Genomic DNA, 20,970 nt, shown 5'->3' with positions numbered 1-20,970 from the left:
TTGACCTTCTTGTTGTGCAACACCTTTAAACAGAATGGCTCTAGAAATATGGCGAAAAGCAAGGGCGAGGCCGGGCATCCCTGACGCACACTCGACCGAACCGGTATACTAGAGCTCAGCTTGTTGTTAATTATGAGCCTTGCACTGCAGTCTGCGTATGCCATTCGCACCCCTTCTTGAAGAACTTTTCCGATGTTGATGTGTTCGAGCAGAGGAAACAATATACTGTGGGCAACCTCATTGAAGGCTTTCTCGAGGTCTAACTGTACCATTGCCTCGTGTCCGAGAGTTACGTCACAGCACTCGAGAACAGTTCTCGCTGTGTGGATGTTTGTTAATATCTTTCTCCCCTTAACACCAAATGTCTAATGTGGGCCAAAACAGATGTAATAACTGACTGAAGCCTTTTGGCCAGGACCTTCATGTGCATGTGACAATCAACGTTCGTGAGACTAATTGGTCGATATGCTTCCATCGACTGCAACTTGGCAGGCTCATCAGTCTTTGGTATCATGACGATATGGCTGGAACTGAAAGATGGAGGCAGTCGTTTAACTTCGTACGCTTCAGTTATGATGGTGTAGAGTATTTCCACCATTTGACGCTTGAAACACTTGTAGAAGCTAGGCCCTAGGCCGTCGGGCCCCGGGGCCTTTGTCTAACTAAGCTCATGGATTGCTCGTTCTAACTCTTCAATACTTATAGGTTTCTCGAGTTCCGTCTTTACTTCGTCCTGCAGTACTGGCACGAGTGGCAAAAGATGTGTCTTGAACTTCTCAATTATTTCTACTTTACTGATAAACAAATTAGAATACATTTCGTCGAAAGCGCTTGGAATGGTTTCTTGATCACGTGAAAGAACGCCGCGATAGCAAATTTCCCTAATTTGTTTCTTTGTCACATATCTCTTCTCGTCTGCGAGTGCCCGTTTCGTCGGGGCTTCATCTAACCAAATTCGCTCGGCGCGTTATCTTGCTACCGCTGCCTCGTATCTTTCAGTCTGAATGGCTTCCAGCTGCTCTTTTGTTTTTGTTTTTATTTAAGTTGTAAAATGCCCAGGGACTGCGCTTTCAACATCTACAAGATACTTCAGCGTACTGTTTAGTTCTTTTTCTCGCTGTTTTGCCTGACGGCTTAATACACACGCCCTTTGAATTGCTATATTTTTAACCTCGCTTTTAAATTGATCCCACGCATAGAACCAACGTTTAGGTTCTCTTGCATGCAATTCTTTAATTCTTTCAGTTACTTCGTCGACGAATCTTTCGTCCTGTAGTAACTTTTCATTGAGCTTCCACAGCTGCCAATTAAAACGACACTCCTTCACTTTAGAACCGATTGTGAACATCACTAAACTGTGGTCACTAAAGCTAACATGTTTAACCGTGTACTGATTACAATTGGGTACCAGTTCCGCGGACACATACGCCCTATCGAGCCTTGCGTGACTCCGCCCTTGAAAATGAGTGAACATTACTTGGTTTTCACGTAGTGCATCACCCACATCAACAAGGTCATACTCTTGAACGGTGGATCTGAGCATTTCTGCACTCTTTTCGTTCATGAACACATCTTTAGAGGTGTCCTCGGGCAAATATGCAAAATCAAAATCACCTAATAAAAGAATTCTCCTATCACAACTTATGAAGGTGGCCATATATTCAAAAACACTTTTCGCTCGCTTGCTTTGTTCGGAGCGTTAATACAGATAATTCTCCAGTCTACTTCATTGCAAGACAGGTCACACATAACTAATCGGCCATTATCGAGTGCTACTACAGTCTCCTCAATAATACCGACAGTGTTACGCAGAAAAATAACACATCCTCCAGACTTCCCATTAGCATGACTAACACAAACATTGTAATTTGATTTAAACACTTCAACCATTCTATCCGTCTGTTCCTCGCCTTCAATTTTTGTTTCCTGAACTGCAAGAATATCCATGTCATGGTCCATTAATAGCCTTTTAAGCTGAGCTTGCCGCTTTCTCGTCGACAGGCCACGCACATTGAGTGTCCCTATTTTGAAGCCATGTTTAGAAAGCTGAGGGACAGATGGACTACTTGGCACCTGATGCAATTTTACTGCTAACGGACTTACAGCCCTGGACTGGACGACATCGTTAAATGGCTCCGCCACACTGGTCGAAGCCCTCGCGTCCTCCTTGTCGGCACACATCATGGAAACTGCAACCTACACATCCACCCTCAGTTCATTCGTTCTTTACTACCAACCAGCGGGCCACCTAAGGGAGGGGCACTGCTGGCGGTGTGGAGGCACGTGGAGGCACGCTCTTGTGCGGTGGCACGTTCGGTTTGGGCTTCAGCGAAAGCCGCCGAGAGGTGGTAGTCTTGGCCGGCGGTCCTTCAGCTGAACTCAGGTCTTCTCCTTTTCCAGCATTTCCAACGCTTTCGTCTCGGGGTTTTTTTGAGAGAGCGGTAGAGTGGCCGCTATTCAGCGCCTCAGCGCTGCCCCCAACGATTCCAGGGCTGTCGTCCATGGTCTCCTCGGCGGTTCCGAGCACAGCTTCACCTTCTTTGCTGCTTTCTGTCGCCTGCTTCTGTGCCATATTTTCTTCTTTGCTGGCTTCCTCCTGCGGCTCTTTGTCATGGCTCGTAGCGGCTGGCGTCTCGTCAGAGTTAGGCTGGACCTCGCCCTCCCCAGCTGTGTGCTCTGCGTCAGCTTGGTCCATTAGGTGTTCGTTGATCACGTCGCTCTTGCCAAACCCTGTCACATTCGCGTAACTTCGCACGCACTGGGTATCTTCGTGGCCGAAGCGACGACAGATCCCGCAACGTAAAACGCGGCACTCGCGTCGTATGTGACCGGCGCCGTGACACCGGAGGCAGAGCGTTGCTCAGCCAGGCACCAACACGAGTGCCTGACTGTCGTATAAGTACCGTGTGCTAACCAATTGCGCCACTGGGGATTTTCTTTTATTGCCGGAAGTTTCACCAAGCTAACACAAAGGGCATCATTTCTTGAAGTAAGGTAAGCGATACATAAATATACACAAACACACATTCAACTTTGTGCGCATGCATATTGTGCGGTCAGTCACATTGTGGCTGGCCATGTCAAGTTTAAAATTCCTTTAATGTGGCGACGGGCTCAAACCTCGCCAGCCAATCCGGAGGACATTCTTGTTCTTTAATTACATCAATGAACATGGGAATAGCTTCCCGGAAGAGCAGCCGCGCAGGCCGGCTGTCAGGCTCACGAAAGAAACCGGCCATTCGAGCCCGCCATAAACAGTGGAGACCCATTAGCATAATTAAGTCCAAAGGCATGCCGTCCTCATTTTCAGCCATCATAAATCTAATACCTAATGGACTTAAAGGCAATTCTTTCTGTAGTGTTCTTTGAGGAACGTCCCAAAAGAAAACCCCTGTCCAACAATGCAAAAAACATGGGTAATTGTTTCGAATTGTTTAATATAAGACAGTTTGCTCCCCATGGTAAATAAAAACGCATCTCTTGTAAAAAGGCCCGTACCGGCAAAGTTCCGGTATGCAACTTAAAGAACAAGTATTTAGTGTTTGGCTGCACCTGCATTTTCTTAACACGCTTTAACACGTCATTTCCCCGTCCTCCACTGTTTATGGCTCTGTACATCGAAACAGGCATAATCATAGCAACTACATCCCTGTACAATTTCTTCCGCGACACCGAAAAGAGACCATCATTAGAAAAACGTACGGACAGAAAACGGACACTGTCAACGACTTCCCTTAGGTACCCTCGAAGAGCACCAGGCATACTTAAAGTGCAGACCACGTACATCGGCAGATGCTTGCTCACTCGTAACTGGCACATCGTGCGCAGAAAGGGGTCATGCACGTCTCGAAAAAAAGAAAACCGGTTTACTAGCTGCTTAACAAAAAGATGCGACAGGCCTAAGCCCCCGTCCTTGACTCTCCTAAATAAGTTTGTGCGGCTGCACCGCTGCCATTCTGATGCCCAAAGGAACACAGCAAAAACTCTATGGAACCTTTGCACATTTATACGAGAGCAACAGAAAACTAGCATAACGTACCATATTTTGCTTATTAAAAACAAGTTACATACAGTAGCTCTCGCATACATCGAGAGATGAGCACCTTTCCAATTTGTTGTTTTTTCCTTGAGTCGTTTGGCCTCCTCTAGCCAATAGCCCTCATTCCGCCGGTAATGTTCGAGCGGAACGCCCAAGTATTTAGCTGGTGCTTTAATCCATCTAATGTTGGCGAACATTTCCGGTGTTGACTGCCATTCACCATGCCAAGAACCGAGACACTTATTCCAATTTGCAAAGCTCCCTGTTGTGTTTCCGAAATGTTTAACAATGAATGTTACCTCTGTAATGCTTTCTTAAGTTGTACAGCACACCGCTACATTGTCTGCATATGCCAGGAGTTTCACTTCGGCTTCCATGAGTTTGAAGCCCTTTATGCTACTGTTTTCAATAATTGCCAAACAAAAGCTTTCTAGATAGATGGCAAACAAAAGCGGGCTTGGAGGACACCCCTGGCGCACGGAACGCTCTATTTTAATGGGGGCCCCCAGTGTCTTATTAATAATCAGCCATGTTGAGCAGTTCCGGTACGCCAGAGCTACCTCATCAGCAATGATTGATCCTACATTCACGTGCTCAACAACTAATAACAAAATTTCATGTGAGACAAAATCAAAGGCTTTTTCTAAATCTATCTGCAGGATGGCAACGGCATATTGAAAATGGTCACAGCATTCCAAGACGCCTCTCATCGTGTGTACATTTGTCGCGATAGTGCGTCCCTTTATACCACAAGTTTGGTGTGGTCCTACAAGATCCTTAATTATTGACTTGAATCGGCTTGCAAGAACTTTCATTAAAATTTTGTAATCCGTGTTGGTCAATGAAATGGGTCTGTATGCTGTGACTCGGCTCAGCATTGCTTTTTGGTTCGTCTTAGGAATAAGGACGGTATGGGCTTCAGAGAAAGACGGTGGTAATGTGTTCGTAGCAAAAACTTCGTCAAACAACGCTTTCAACAAAGGCACCAACTCGTTCTTGAACGCTTTATAAAAGGCCGCGCCAAGACCATCCCGGCCTGGCGACTTATTAGGGCTCAGGTTATCTATAGCACTTTCTATTTCAGCATGCGTAATGGGTGCTTCTAGAAGTAACTTCGTTTCCGCTGATAGTTGAGGCATACGAGAAAGATAGTTTGCTCTGTATGCCTCGATATCGACTGGCTGGTATGCAAAGAGCCGCTCGTAATGCCGGTGAAAAGCACCTGCGATGCTCTCCCGGTCATTCAGTTCTTGGCCATTCTCTTCAATCACTTCTATTTCGTTTCGCCGCGCATGCGTCTTCTCGATACCTAGCGCCCGTTTCGTGGGCGCTTCACCCACGGCCCATGATTGTGCTCTGGCTCGAACGAGCGCCCCGCGACAGCGGTTTTCCTCGAATTGTTCCAGCTGTTGTTTTATCCTAAGTAGGTCTTCTTTAAAAAGACCTGGCGCTTTGCTTTCCAGCGCAATTTGTTTCCGCAATGTTTCCTTCAGCCCGTTCTCTCTCATTTTTTCACAGTATTTCAAGACGCTGCTTCTTGCGATTGCCTTTATTTTAAAACTTTGTTTTAGTAATTCCCAATCAACACCTATCTGCTTATTACCGTCCAGTTTAACCTCGTTTATTTCTTCTGACACAAAAAAGATAAAGTGCTCGTCACGTAGTAGCGTTGCGTTAAATTTCCACAGATCCCAGTTAAAACGATTACATCTTTTTTTTTCACCCACATTGCATTTCACTAAGCAATGGTCTGAGAAAGAGACGGGTAGTACAATGTAAGTGTTACATGCAGGTATGATTTGAAGGGACACGTAAATCCTGTCTAGCCGAGCATGGCTAGAGCCCTGAAAATGCGTGTACTGCACCTCGCGTTCCCCTTCTAGACATTCGGCAACGTCGGCAATATCATGCTCGTCTATCCGTTCTTTTAACAATACGGTGCTCTTGTCGTTCGGTCTCTTTCTTGTCGCTCTATCCCTCCCACTCAATACGCAATTGAAGTCCCCTAGCAAAACCAGTTGTTTCGTGACATTGAGATGCTTCTTAATCTCCGAAAAGAAAATGGTTCGGTCTTTATCCGCGTTTGGTGCATAAATACAAATGACCCGCCAGTCACGCTCGCCAAACGAAAAATCGCACCACACAATCCTACCCGACACACATGAAAAATAATTTTGTATCACAAGGCTTTGCAATTTTTTAACAAAAATGATGCAGCCAGCAGACGTTCCCACGGCATGGCTAACAAACACAAAATACTTAGACGTGAAACGAAGCACCATGCCTCCGGTTTCTTCCTCCCCTTCAACTTTTGTTTCTTGTACTGCCAACACGTCAATGTCCTGGTCCACCAAGAGTCGATAGACCTGACTCTGCTTTTTCTTAGCAGCCAGTCCTCGCACATTAAGTGTGGCGAAACTAAAAGACAGGTTGGAAGCCATCATTCACTAATGTTCTTAAAGGGTAACCCGAAGCATGGTGCTTATCTTTAACGTCTAGCACAACGCTAGACGCCACCGTGCTTGTCCGGTTGCCGGTGTCGCTTTGTTGCGGCGCCGGATTGTCCCCGACACGCCTCCCTGCCTCGACGTTCGGCACTGGCTTGTAGCCGGAGCGTCTCCCCAGAGGCGCCTTTGCAGGCGGTCCATCCGTCTTGTTTGCCTCATGGCTGGCTACCTTTGAGGTCTTCTTTTTCCAGCTGTCGCTTGACGGCCGCGCCAGCAACCGATGTATTGGTGGTCCCGTCAGCTGCCTGGTCCTTGCAGTCGGTCAGCGCGCCGACCACAACTTGCGGAAGATACTCCCCTTTCTCAACGTCTTTCTCTGCCGTTGTCGGTCTCCTCGGAGATTTATTCGCGAGTTTAGGGGGCCGGTGTGCCTCCTCTGCAGCAGGTGCCACTGTAGTGGTGGTCTCCTGCAGTTTGGTCACGTCTCCTGTACCTCTGGCAGCTTCCTCAGCTTCAGCCACGTCCATGGCTTCTTCTGCTGTCTTGTCACCTTGTCACCGCTGCGGCGTAAAAACGCGACATTTGGCGTCAACATGCCCGAAATGTCGGCACAGAGAACATCGGTGTACTTTACAGTGGCGGCGTACGCGCCCGTTTCCTTTGCAGCGCAAACACTGCATCGGCCTTCCAGGGGCAATGACGAGGGCGATCCGGATCTGATGGGGCAGGTCATCCACGGTGACACCGCTCTTGAAGTTCAACAGCACGGTCCTCGTCGTCGAGCCTTTGTCACTGACGCCTTCAACGCGCCAGCGCTCCCGGCTGACCTCCAGCACCTTGCCGAAGGCCGCAAATGCCGTCTTCACATCCTCGTCGTCGACACCGTGGAGTAGCCAGTGCAGCCGCAACTTCACCGTCCGGTCCTGCGGATCGATGATGAGGCAGCGCCGCCCCTTCACCTGAAGCTCCTTGACGGTCTGCAGACGCTTTGTTGCGTCAGCAGCGCCACACATGGTGACCGCCCAGACATGGTTTATCTGGTACGCTCCCAGCGCAACGACTTCAGGCAGCAATCCGGTAGGAGGCAGGGCATCACGAAAATCTTCAACCTTCAACCCGGATGTCACCGTGTAAAAACACGGTGTTCAACGCGACACGACCCGTAGGCAGCTGCGGCAAAACAGTCTGATAGTCGCTATCGTCGTTCTCGTTGAGCCTGTACCGCGGGACACGCCCGCCTGAGCCGCTCCTAGGAGTCCATGATTGCACGTCCGTTCGCTGTGGTGGCCGGAAGTGGAATGCGCCACTGGGGATTGAGTGCTGCAGAAACCTAAGTGGGGGAGCATATATCGGGTAACAATGGAATGATAAATTGGCGTGCGTACAAGCACCTTTTTCTCGAATGTCGAATATAAAAGAACATTCCTCAGGTGAGGCCCGAACTCACAACCCCGGCATGGCTCACGAGAACTGTCGTATAAGTACCGTGCGCTAACCGATTGCGACACTGTGGATTTTTTTTCTTTATTATGGGTTTGGCACTTCCAAACACAGAACACATAAATGCACTTTTACAAGTACAATAAAAGACGCGTCAGCCTTTTCATAGCTGGAGGATGAGGCTAAAATGGCTTCAGAGAAGCCAGCTTATCAAGAGCAGGTATCCAACCCGGTGGGTCCCTCTGGATTTTGAGAACATCTCGTATGTACACATAGTTTTCACTGAAGTTTTGCATGGCCGATCTTGCGTTGACATCCGCATTTCTGACCGCCATCCTCGTTTTCCACACACTATGCAAACACAGTAACATGAACATGTCGCATGGGATTTCATCTGGATCTTCACATGGCAAGAATCGGATACCAAAGGGTGTTACTGGCAAATCTTTTTGAAATGTCCGCTTAAGGATGTCCCACAGGAAAACAGCATCGTGACAATCCAAAAAGATGTGTTCTATGGTTTCCTCCTTCCGACATATCAGGCAGTGTAATCCCCATGGGACAAAGATACCTTTGCTTTGAAGCCACGGTTTTCCAGCCAGAGTACCCGTGTGCAGTTGGAAAAAGAATGATTTAGCTGACGGTCTTACTGGCATTTCTCGAACTCGTTTTAATACGTCTCGTTCTGGTCTTAGTTGATAGTTGTAGTGGTACAACGGTATTGGTAAAAAAACATCAATTAGATCTTTGTACAAACGTTTACGCGCCACTGCGCTCAAGTATTCTAAGGAAAACCGTGGCTTCAGTTCTTGATATGCGGACACTATTTCGCGCCAAAAACTGCTCAGTGTTCCACGCGTATCTGCGTTTGATGACACAATATAATCCGGGATATGATTACACAGCCTCATGTGTATAACAGTACGCAAGACAACATCACTTTGGTCTCTCAGAAAGAAAAACCTTGAAACTGTTTGTTTCAAAAAAATGACACAGACCAAGCCCTCCGTTTTGCACCGAAAGGAACAAGTTTCACCGACTGGTGCGTTCCCAGGTAGAATTCCATATATAGGTGGCAAACACTCTGTGTAATTTTTGGACAGAAGTTCTGCTCATACTGAACACTTGAAGTACATAAAACACTTTTGCAACAAAAAACACCTTACAGACTGTGGCGCGGGAAAACATAGAAAACTTATGCCCTCCCCATTTTTCAGACTGATCCTTGAGTGTTTCTGTCCCTCCAGCTCAGTATTCTGCAGTACTTCGATAATGCTGAAGAGGAACCCCTAAGTATCTAGCAGGAATACTTGTCCATCGCATGTTTGCATACGCTTCCGGCGCTTGCCCCCAATTTCCATGCCAAATGACCAGAGATTTATCCCAGCTAATGGCACTTCCGGTAGCACTGCAGAATGATGTAGCTTCCTTCACAGCTTCTTTAGTACTGTCCTTGTCTTTGCAGAATATGGCTATGTCATCCGCATATGCGAGTATCTTTACTTCAGTAGCATAAAAGGAATAACCATGCACGCTTGTATTTATGCGAATTTTTAAACATAAGGGTTCCAAATAAAATGCAAAAAGAAGAGACGAACACGCACACCCTTGTTTTATACCGGACAGTACTGGAATGTTTTCACTTAAGGTGTTGTTGATTATAAGGTTTACTGCACACCCTTCATACACCATCTTGATGCCTTCAGTGATAACACTACCTACATTATAATGTTCTAATAATAACTGTAATGTGTCATGATTAACTCTATAAAATGCTTTCTGAAGATCCAGTTCTATCTTAGCTATGTTGTCGTGAGTCATGTCACAGCATTCCAGAATAGTTCTAGCGCTGTGTATGTTTGTGTAAATTGTCCTTCCTTTGATACCACATGTCTGGTGAGGTGATACGAGGTGTGTGATAACGGTCTGCAATCTCTTATCTAGCACCTTCATAAATATTTTATAGACTACGTTCGTGAGTCCTATAGGTCGATAGGCCTCAACAGCCAACAATTTACTGGGATCATCAGATTTTGGAATAAGTACTACATGGCATTTTCTAAACGATGGAGGTGCTCTTTTCTTGATCGTAGCACTCATTTATCACGCGATGTAACGCTTGTGCCAGTTATTCCTTGAAGCATTTGTAAATGGCAGCCCCTAGTCCATCAGGCCCAGGTGCTTTGCCGGTGCTTAGTTCATCAATGGCCTGTTTTATTTCATGTACACTAACTGGCAGTTCATGCGTTTGTCTTATTTCATCGCCTGGGCGTTGGTATAAGCGACAGAAATTCGTTTCGAAAGGCTTCTGTATCTTTTATTTTTGGGCGTAGCAGTTTCTGATAGCATTCAACAAACGCTTTCTCTATCGATTCCTTGTCACGTGTCACTTAGTTTCTATATCTTATTTTTTAATATGTTTTTTTACTGCTTGCCTTTTTCCTTCACCGAGTGCCCGCTTAGTAGGCGTTTCCCCTAGCCATAGTCTTTCAGCCCGTGCTCTGACGATCGCTCCACGATATTTCTTTTCATCTATCACTTCAAGCTTACTTTTAAGGTGACGTAGTTCCTTGCTAAAGTGTCCAGGGTTAGCACTCTCAACCGCAATCATATAATCTAACGTGCTCCTAAGTTCTTTCTCTTGCTGTTTTTTCAATTCTGCGCCGCATGCAAACTCATTCAATAGCCGCAATCATTCCTTCATTCTTAAATTGCTCCCAAAGCGCTGTAAAATTCGAAGATTCAACCAAACATATTTCATCTATCTTTTCCTTTGCCTTCTTAACAAAAATTTCATCATACAAAAGTGTATCGTTTAATTTCCACAAGTTCCAACTGAACTTGGACACTTCTGTCTTGGTTCCTAGTGTCGCTATCACCAAGCAGTGATCACTAATTGTGACGTTCTTTACTTTGTATGTAGTAATGTGTAGTGTCACAACTGCCGGAACATATGCGCGATCTAGTCTAGCATGACTTACACCTTGGTAGTGCGTATACTGTACGTGCTCATCGCCGTCAAAAATGCAACCAACGTCGTCTAGTTCAAGTTCGTTTACAAGCGTGTTTAACAGCGTCGCACTTCTATCGCGGTAAGCCAATCTGTTGACTCTGTCTTGCGGCCTGCACACACAAGGTCTCCAAATAAAATTATGTTTCTTTCGTACGTCATGCATGTTCTCTATGTATTCTACACGTTCGTTAATGTTATTCGGAGCATACACAGATATTGCACGCCAAAGGAGGCCACAAAAGCCAAAGTCGATGAATAGTAGCCTGCCATAATTAATTTAATTATGGGGTTTTACGTGCCAAAACCACTTTCTGATTATGAGGCACGTCGTAGTGGAGGACTCCGAAAATTTCGACCACCTGGGGTTCTTTAACGTGCACCTATATGTAAGTACACGGGTGTTGTCGCATTTCGCCCCCATCGAAATGCGGCCGCCGTGGCCGGGATTCGATCGCGCGACCTCGTGCTCAGCAGCCTAACACCATAGCCACTGAGCAACCACGGCGGGTGTAGCCTGCCATCAACACTGGACTTTACAGATTGCGCTACAATATCGGTGCATTTTCGAACAAGTATCATGCAACCCGCTGAAGTGCCTCTAGCATGAGACACACATACATTATACCTATCCCTGAAAGGTTCGACCATTCTGCCCGTTTGCTCTTCGCTTTCTACTTTGGTTTCCTGCACTGCCATTATGTCAATGTCATTTTCCAACAAGAGACGGCTTAACTGGCACTGCCTCCTGCGGGATGCCAAACCTCTCACATTCAAGGTCGCTACAGAAAGGGTAACTGTCAGATTAACAGCCATTTTCGGATTAGCAAACAGCCGGAATGATACTCACATCTGGACAGGCAGTAAAAGCAAAAACCAGCACAGGTCACATTCTACTTGTCAGCTAGGTAACGTCTCATACTGAGTACAGGCTGGCTGAACACACTTCTCGACCCGCTAAGGGGGGGACGATGTTGAAGTCGTCCGCCTATCAGGCGGTATCTTCGGCTTCGGTTTGAGGCCCAGTCGCCTCGTTATAGCCGTCTTCGGCGACGGCTCGCTGCTGCTCGATGGTTCGGGTCAACCTTGAGATTCGTCGGTGGCCTCACGAGGCCTCTTTGCAGCTGCTTTAGCGGCTGCTGTGATTTCAAAATCCTCAATGCCTTCGGTCTAGTCTTTCGCGGTCGTCACTAATGCGCTTACTAAAATCGCGTCCTTTCTCTCATTGACGTTTTGGTGGTTAGTCGGCTTCATAACCAGTACGCTCTTTGCATCGCCAGATTGGCTGCCGCCGGGCCCAGTGGAGTTTTCCGGAAGTGAAGACGCCTCAGAGGGTGTGCTGTCGGCCGCCGGTTCTTCGGTCGTTGCTCGGGATGCTGCATCGACATCAGCACGGTCCATTATGTGTTGAGCCATCTCGTCGCCTTTAACTGGGCTTGTTATCGCAGCGTAGGATTGCACACGCCGTCTTGTTCTTTGTGGCCGAATCGTGGGTAGAGTGCACAGCGTGGTATGCGACAGTCGCGCCTGATATGTCCAGTTCCATTGCACCGGAGGCATAACGGGGGCCTTCCTGGTACATGCACGAGCGCTAAGTTTTCCGCGACGCGCACCTGATGAGGCAAGTCTTCAACTGTAATTCCAGGCTTTGGGAAGAGTGTCACCAAACGGGTGGTGGACCCTTTGTCATTACATCCCTGTACTCGCCACTTCTCTCGGGTGATATCTGTAACCTTTCCTTAAGGGGTTAACGCTGCTCGGACTTCGTCGTCGTGAACGAAATGCAACAGCCAATAAAGCTTCAGTCTGATCCCTTGGTTGCAGGGATCATAAACAACGCAGGGCTGGTCTTTCACGTTGAAAGTTTCTGCCGCAAGCATCTTTTTCTTCGAAGCTTCATCACGGAAGGTCACCGCCCATACATGGTTCATTCGGAAGGCGCCAAGGGCCACCACTTCCGGCAGCAGTGCAAGACGCGCGAGCGCATCTCGAAAGTGCTCGACCCGATACGGCCTGCATGGCTCAAGAGAACTGTCGTATAAGTACCGTGCGCTAATCGATTGCGACATTTTTCTTTCTTTATTGCCTGTTTACATAATACAGAAAACAACACAAGGATCTCAAAAACTTTTAAATTTGATCAACACATCAAACAGTGTAACCCAATCAGGTGTTTCTGGCTGGGCTCCGTAAAGCTCTCGCGTATACGCTACATGTTCAATAAAATTTTCCCTTACAGGCCGAGCGTTAGTGTCGGCATGTCCTACCGACATTCGGGTTTTCCATATACTATGGAGGCTGAGTATCATTATCATGTCGTAGGGAATGTCGCCGTGATTCTCAACTGGTAAATATCGGATTCCATGTGGTGTAATAGGTAAGTCCTTTTTGATAGTTCGCTGAAGGATGTCCCAGTGAAATATGGGATCCCAGCATTCAATAAATACATGTTCTATGGTCTCTGGTTTTTGGAATAGTATGTAGTTGACTGTCCACGGTACAATCATACCTTTATCTTGTAGCCACGTTTTTACGGGTAGAGTGTTTGTATGGAGCTTGCAGAAAAAGGATTTTACATGCGGCCGTATCGGCATTCCTTTAACCCGTTTTAAGACGTCTTGTCCACAGCCTCCAGTGTATATGCTTCTGTACACTGGCAGAGGTAACATAACATCCAGTAAATCCTTGTAGAGCTTTTTCTTTTTTACTGTGCTCAAGTATTCTATGGAAAACCTTACTTTAAGCATGCGAAAGGCTACAACAACCTCGCGCCAATGACCTTTTATACGGTGCATTGCAGTCTTATTTGTAGAGACGATGAATTCAGGTAGTGCATTGTGTAAACAAACTTGCATAACTGTACGCAGAAATGGGTCACCACTGATCTCTTAAAAATATAAAACGCGACACAATCTGTCTGATAAACAGGTGCGACAGACCAAGACCACCTTTTCTGACGGACAAAAACAGATTAGTTCGACTCGTTCGTTCCCCAACTTCCTCCCCAAATAAACACTGCAAAGATTCTATTATTTTTTGTAGGTTAGTACACGACATAAACAATACTTGCATAACATACCATAACTTGGCAACTAAGAATAGATTGCAAGTAGTTGCACGGGCAAACATTGACAAATTTCGACCTTGCCATCCCTGCGTCTTCTCTTTCAAGCGTTCTGTTTCCTCGTTGCAATACAGTTCGGTGTCTTCGTAACATTGTAATGGGACACCTAAGTACGTTGTTGACATTGCTGTCCATTGGATGCCAGCAAATAATTCAGGCTTCTCGCTCCACTGTCCATGCCAGAAACCTACGGTCTTCTCCCATTTGATCTTGCAGCCAGATTCCTGGCAAAACTCGCCAGTCAACCTAACCACCTCTTTGATGCTTTCGGCATCTTTGCAAAAGGCAGCAATGTCATCAGCGTATGCGAGGACCTTGACTTCCGTCGTTTCAAGCATAAAACCACGTACACTTTGACAGTTAATTAAACTCAAGCAGAAAGGTTCTAAGTAAATATCAAAAAGTAATGATGAAATTGCACATCTCTGCCTCACACTGGAGAGAAGCTGTATTGGTTCACTTAACTTCTCGTTTACAATGATGCGTGTGCTGCACTCTGAGTAGGCCATTTTTACTGCTTTTAATATCAGTCCGCCGACATTAACATCTTCTAATATTGAAAATAGTACTTCATGTGACCCATTGTCAAACGCTTTCTCCAAATCTAGTTGCAACACTGCAACCCGACATGAGAGAGCATCACAGCACTCAAGAACACAGCGAGCTACATGTGTATTGGTGGAAATTCTTCTGCCCTTGATTCCACATGTTTGATGCGGTCCCACTAGTCGCGTTACAACTCTTTGAAGTCTCTTTGCTAACACTTTCGTGAATATTTTGTGATCAGAGTTCGGGAGAGTTATTGGTCGATAAAACTTTACTGACAACAGTTTAACCGGATCCTCGCACTTAGGGATCAGCACTGTATGTGCGGTTCGGAAAGATGGCGGCATTGGCTGTGTTGCAAACATTTCCTTGAAGACATTATGCAATAATTCGCTGAGCTGACATTTGAAAGCATTGTAAAAGGGCGCACCTAAACCATCAGGCCCGGGAGCCTTTCCTGCACCTAGTCCATCTATAGCGTCTTCAATTTCTCGCAATGTGATTGGAAATTCCAGGCTTGCTTTAATGTCATCTTCTAGACGTGGCCAAAGATGAAGAAAATCTCGCTCGAACCCTTCTATTATTTTTTTCTTCCTCCCAAGCAGTTCACGATAGTAATCTACGAATGCTCGCTCTATCATTCTGGGTTCAGAAGTTTCCTCGTTTTGATATATTAGTGCTTGTATTTCATTTTTTGTCGCGTATCTCTTTTCGTCACTTCGCGCCCGTTTAGTAGGCGTTTCCCCATTCCACAATCGTTCCGCTCACGCTCGTACCATGGCTCCCTTGTATCGTTCTTGGTCCATAGGTTCGATGCTTACTTTTTGTTTCCTTTATCTGCTTCATGCAAGATCCAGCGTTCTGACATTCTGTAGAAATGAGAAATTCTAGTTGGCTAGTTAACTATTTTTCTTCTTGTTTTTCCTTGCGGCGCAGCGCAGTTGCTTTTCCTATAGCTTTTACCTTAACATCAGTTTTGAGAGTTTCCCATGTTTCAATACAGTGATTAGTTTGCGCTGTCATAGAAGAATTAATCATTTCACTTATATCTCTGATAAAGCTTTCATCATCGAGCAGTTTGGTATTAAACTTCCATAGATCCCAATTAAATTTCTTTTCTTTTCGTTTTTGCCCTAAATCAAACGTCACTAGACTATGATCAGAAAGTGATACATGTTTAATCTCGTAAGTTTGACACAATGGCACGAGCTGCATTGCAATATAAGCTCGGTCTAATCGCGCATGACTTTCACCTTGATAGTGCGTATAAACGGAAGCTTTGCCAGTCGATAACAGAATACCGACATCTTCCAATTCATAATCATTCACAAGTATGCTTGAAAACTGTGCGCTCGTATCCCTTCGTTTCATTTGTTTAGCTCGGTCTTGGGCTCTGCACACACAGTTGAAATCCCCCATCAATATAATGTATCGCTCGCACTTCAGGTATTCTTCTAGCTGTTGAAAAAATATTCTACGTGCACATTCATCATTTGGAGCATACACGCACAAAATGCGCCACTTAAATCCAGAAAAAGAACAATCAAGTATGACAAATCGGAAAGTTCCACATATACCTTGTTTCTCTACAATACCAGCACTGTTACGAATAAAGAGTGCGCAGCCTCCAGAAGTTCCAACCGCATGACACACGCAGACGTTATACATTGCTCTAAATGGTTGCACCATGCGGTCCGTCTTTTCCTGGCCTTCCACCTTTGTCTCTTGCGCGGCGACAATATCTAAATCATTTTCTTGAAAAAGCCGGCTTAATTGGTACTGGCGTCTCCTGCTCGCCAAACCGCGAACGTTTAAAGTGCCTAGACGAAGGGGCTTCTTAAGCTTAAGTGTCATGGTTAATCCGAAACTGGTGGACCGCATGGAGTTTACCTCGATCTTTTATGTTGCCACGCGGTCAATTCTTTCCGGCGACGGGCAACGTCGCGTCCAGCCAGCAGTTCTCGGGTCGATGCCGCTGTGGCTCTGTTGCTAGGGGACTTGACGCCATGGTAGGTGCTCGGTGTTCGTGAGTGGTGGAATCGCTGCTCTATGCGTTGACCCTCATTGTTACGAGGGCTTATTTCCCTCAGTAATTCGGTCAGGAGGGAGGCTGGGTTTCGGTTTGAAGCTGGGTCGTCTGCCGAATTGAAGGCCGGTCTTCACGACTGTCTTGGTGGGCGGTTCTTCTCCGCTACTTGTACTGGGCTTGCCCATTTCGCTGCCTGCATCATCACTCAGTCTCTTGGTAGAAGCACCAGGCTCAAGTTCTATGGGCTGCGCGTCGGCTTCTGCTTCCTCACCCAACGCTGCTTCTACGGGTTTGACTTTGTCCGCCTGTTGTGTTTCCCCCGTCACAGGGACTCCGTTTGACTAGGGTAGTGTGTTATCCGCAAAAACACGTCGGTTGGGACAACTTTTTGATTTGCGTCTTTTGTGTCGGCCTGCTTTCGCCGACCAGCGGCTTCTTCGACATCTGCTTCATCCATTATGAGCTCTGTATCTGCGTCCTTCGTTGCTTTTCCGGTGATGCTCGCATATGCGGTCACGCAGTCTAGGTCGGTGTGGCCGAAGCGCCTACACTGGGAACAGTGAGGCACACGGCAGTCACGTCGAATGTGGCCAGTGGTGTTGCAACGGAGGCATAATGGTGCTCGGTTCGGCACAACAACTAGGGCGAGTTCGCTTTCTACACGCAACAGGTGGGGTAGGTCGTCGATGACTCCGGCTCCCAGTTTCATGGCCACTAGGCGGGTTGTCGATGCTCTTTCCGTGATACCACGTACGCGCCATTTTGCCTTCGTTGCTTCCGTAACCTTTCCATACGGAGCCAAGGCCGCACGCACATCATCATCGCTGACCTCGTAAAGAAGCCAGTGCAGTTTCATTCGTAAGCCTTGGTCGTTGGGGTTAACTACCAGGCGCAGGCGACTCTTCACTCGGAATTCCCCTTTCGACAACATTTTCTTCGTTGCTTCAGCGCTCTTGAATGCCACGGCCCAAACGTGATTCATCCTGTACGCCCCCAAAGCGATAACCTCGGGAAGTGCTCCAAGATTTTCCAAGGCATTGCGAAAATCTTCCACTCGGTATGGGCGCGCACGTAAATCCGCATGAAGAAAAATGGTATCCGTAACAACCTGACCTGTTGGCAGTTGAGGCAATACAAGGTAGTCCTGGTCGAGTGAAGCAAAAGGCCTGTTTCCGCGGCTTGAAAGGGCCGCTGAATCCGCTCCTTGGGAGTCCATGTTACCCACGTCCGAACACAACGGTGGCCGGAAGTGGAATGAGACGGATTGCGACACTGGGGATTGAGTGCAGCAGAAACCAAAGTAAGGATATTACGGGTAACAATGGAATGATAAATTTGCGTGCGTACGAGGACTTTTTTCTCGAACGTCGAATACAAAAGAACATTCCCCAGGTGAGGCTCGAACTCACAACCCCGGCATGGCTCACGAGAACTGTCGTATAAGTACCGTGCACTAACCAATTGCGCCACTGGGGATTGAGTGCAGCAAAAAACTAAGTGAGCATATATCGGGTAACAATGGAATAATAAATTGGCTTGCGTATGAGGACTTTTTTCTTGAACGTCGAATATAAAAGAACGTTCCCCAGGTGAGGCTCGAACTCACAACCCCGGCACGGCTCACGAGAACTGTCGTATAAGTACCGTGCGCTAACCGATTGCGACACTGGGGATTTTTTTTTCTTTATTACCGGTTTGGCACATCCAAACACAGAACACATACATGCACTTGTAGAAGTACAATAGAAGACGCGTGAGCCTTTTCATGGCTGCAGGGTGAGGCTAAAATGGCTTCAGAGAAGCCAGCTTATCAAGAACAGGTATCCAATCCGGTGGGTCCCTCTGGATTTTGAGAACATCTCGTATGTACACACAGTTTTCACTGAAGTTTTGCATGGCCGATCTTGCGTTGACATCCGCATTTCTGACCGCCATCCTCGTTTTCCACACACTATGCAAACGCAGTAACGTGAACATGTCGCATGAGATTTCATCTGGGTCTTCACATGGCAAGAATCGGATACCAAAGGGTGTTACTGGCAAATCTTTTTGAAGTGTCCGCTTAAGGATGTCCCACACTAAAACAGCATCGTGACAATCCAAAAAGATTTGTTCTATGGTTTATTATTCTATGGTCGTATAAGTACCGTGCGCTAACCAAGTGCGCCACTTTTTCTTTATTGCTAGTCGTCGACATGTCACCACAACAGACATTCCTTAAATGATATACACAAAAACGAAAAAAATAATGAATACAAAAACCGAACGTGAAACAGTAATGAACATATTCGTTGCCGTCCGCTACTGTGGCATGATATTGTCGTATTAAAATTCCTTGAGCGTTGTCAGGGGTTCAACCCTCGACAGCCACTCAGGAACAGGCTGTTGCAACTTCTGCACTGCTACATATCGCTGCATACATCCTCGGAAGTATACACGCGCCGGTCGGGCATCCGGTTGACAATGGTAGCCCTGCATTCTAGCACGCCATAAACAGTGGAGGCCCGTAAGCATGATAAGGTCGTACGGGAATCCTTCGTCATGATTTACTTCCAGAAACCTGATTCCGTGTGGATATATCGGTAACTCCTTTCTTAAAGTCCTTTGCAACACGTCCCAGAAAAAAAAACCTCCCAACAGTGGATGAAGACATGATCTATGCTTTCCGGTTTTTTACCAATAAGGCAGTGGGTTCCCCTTGGCACCTAGAACCCACGTTGTTCCAGGAAGATTTTAACAGGTAAGGTTCCGGTATGTAATTTAAAGAAGAAAGATTTCGTGGCTGGTTGAACTGGCATCATCTTCACCCTTTTCAATACGTCTAGGCCTGGGCCTCCACTGTACACTGCTCTATACATGGGTACAAGCAAAACACTATCACAGAAATCACGGTATAACTTTTTCCGTTTTGCACTCCACAAATATTCACTTGAAAAATGAACACGCAAAAGAAGAAACACTATCAACTATTTCCCGAAAGAAACCACGGACAGATCCTGGCATTATTTCAGTACCTACTACAAATTCGCGAAGTGCTCTTGACAGCCTCATTTGAATCATGGAGCGTAGAAATTGGTCATTTGTGTCCCTAAAAAAGAAGAACCTGTTCACCAGTTGACGCAAGAAGAGGTGCCCCTACCCCAAACCGCCATCCTTTACACGTCGGAAGAGATTATCGCGGCTGCATCGATCCCAGCTCGATGCCCACAGGAAAACGGCGAACACGCGCTGCAGTTTCTGCACATTAATCCGGGAGCACTGTAGGACCTGCATTACGTACCAGATCTTTGTCACGAGAAACATGTTGCACGCTGTATCTCCCGCGAATATTGACAAGTGACAGGCGTTCCATCGGTGGGCTTTTTCCTTTAGTTCTTTTGTCCGCTCCTTCCAGTACTCGCTACTGTCCTTGTAGGCATCAAGGGGTGCGCCAAGGTAGTTAACTGGCGTCGTGACCCAGTTTACGTTAGAAAAGTGGTCTGGTGTAGACGCCCATCTTCCATGTCAAAACCCCAAACATTTCTGCCAGTTAAAGTAGCTGTTAGTGACATCACCAAATTTGTTGACGATATTAACAGTATTCAATATACTTTGTCTTTACAGCACACAGCCACATCGTCAGCATATGCCAGTAGTTTAACTTCTGCTGATTGAAGGCAAAACCCCTTAATACATTCATTTTCGATGATGGCCTGACATAGCGTTGCTATGTAGACACAAAACACGAGTGGACAGAGTGGACAACCCTGGCGAACGGAGCATTACACGTTCATGGGGGCCCCCAAAGTCTGATTAATTATAAGTCTGGTATAGCAGCTCCGGTACGCCATGGTCACCCCTTTAGTGATTATGCGGCCAAAATTAACGTGTTCAAGGATGGTGAGCAATATGTCGTGAGAAACACAATCAAACGCCTTCTCCAAGTCAAGCTGGAGGATGGCTACTGCACCGCACATGGCGTCACAACACTCCAGCACACACTTCATCTTATGAATGTTAGTGAAAATGGTTCTTCCACGAATGCCACACGTCTGATATGGGCCGACTACTTCCTGAATAACTGACTGGACCCGTCGTGCCAACACCTTCATCAATATTTTGTAGTCGCAGTTAATAAGCGCTATGGGTCTGTAGGAGGAAAGTTACTTGAGTTTTTCGGTCTCTTCTGTTTACGGTATTAGTACTGTATAGGACTGGCCAAAGGATGGTGGAAGTATTTTCAGTTCGTGTGCTTCATTGAAAACGGCGGTTAAGATAGGAGCTAGGTGGCCTTTAAACGATTTGTACCAAGCAGCACAAAGACCGTCTGGACCTGGCGACTTGCCAGGATTCAGG

The 20,970-nt window shown here is 46.5% G+C and overlaps 1 non-coding gene across 1 annotated transcript; it reads right to left on the bottom strand.

Annotated features, from left to right (window-relative positions):
- Positions 1-18,019: 18,019 nt before the first annotated feature.
- TRNAI-UAU (transfer RNA isoleucine (anticodon UAU)) lies at positions 18,020-18,111 on the bottom strand. Its single transcript is given in 2 exon segments — positions 18,020-18,055; positions 18,074-18,111. It is a non-coding gene; the product is annotated as a tRNA-Ile (tRNA).
- Between the last annotated feature and the right edge of the window lie 2,859 nt (positions 18,112-20,970).

This window comes from Dermacentor variabilis, unplaced genomic scaffold, assembly GCF_050947875.1.
Source record: "Dermacentor variabilis isolate Ectoservices unplaced genomic scaffold, ASM5094787v1 scaffold_17, whole genome shotgun sequence".
NCBI lineage: Eukaryota > Metazoa > Arthropoda > Arachnida > Ixodida > Ixodidae > Dermacentor > Dermacentor variabilis.
This window is presented reverse-complemented; position numbering and strand designations above follow the sequence as displayed.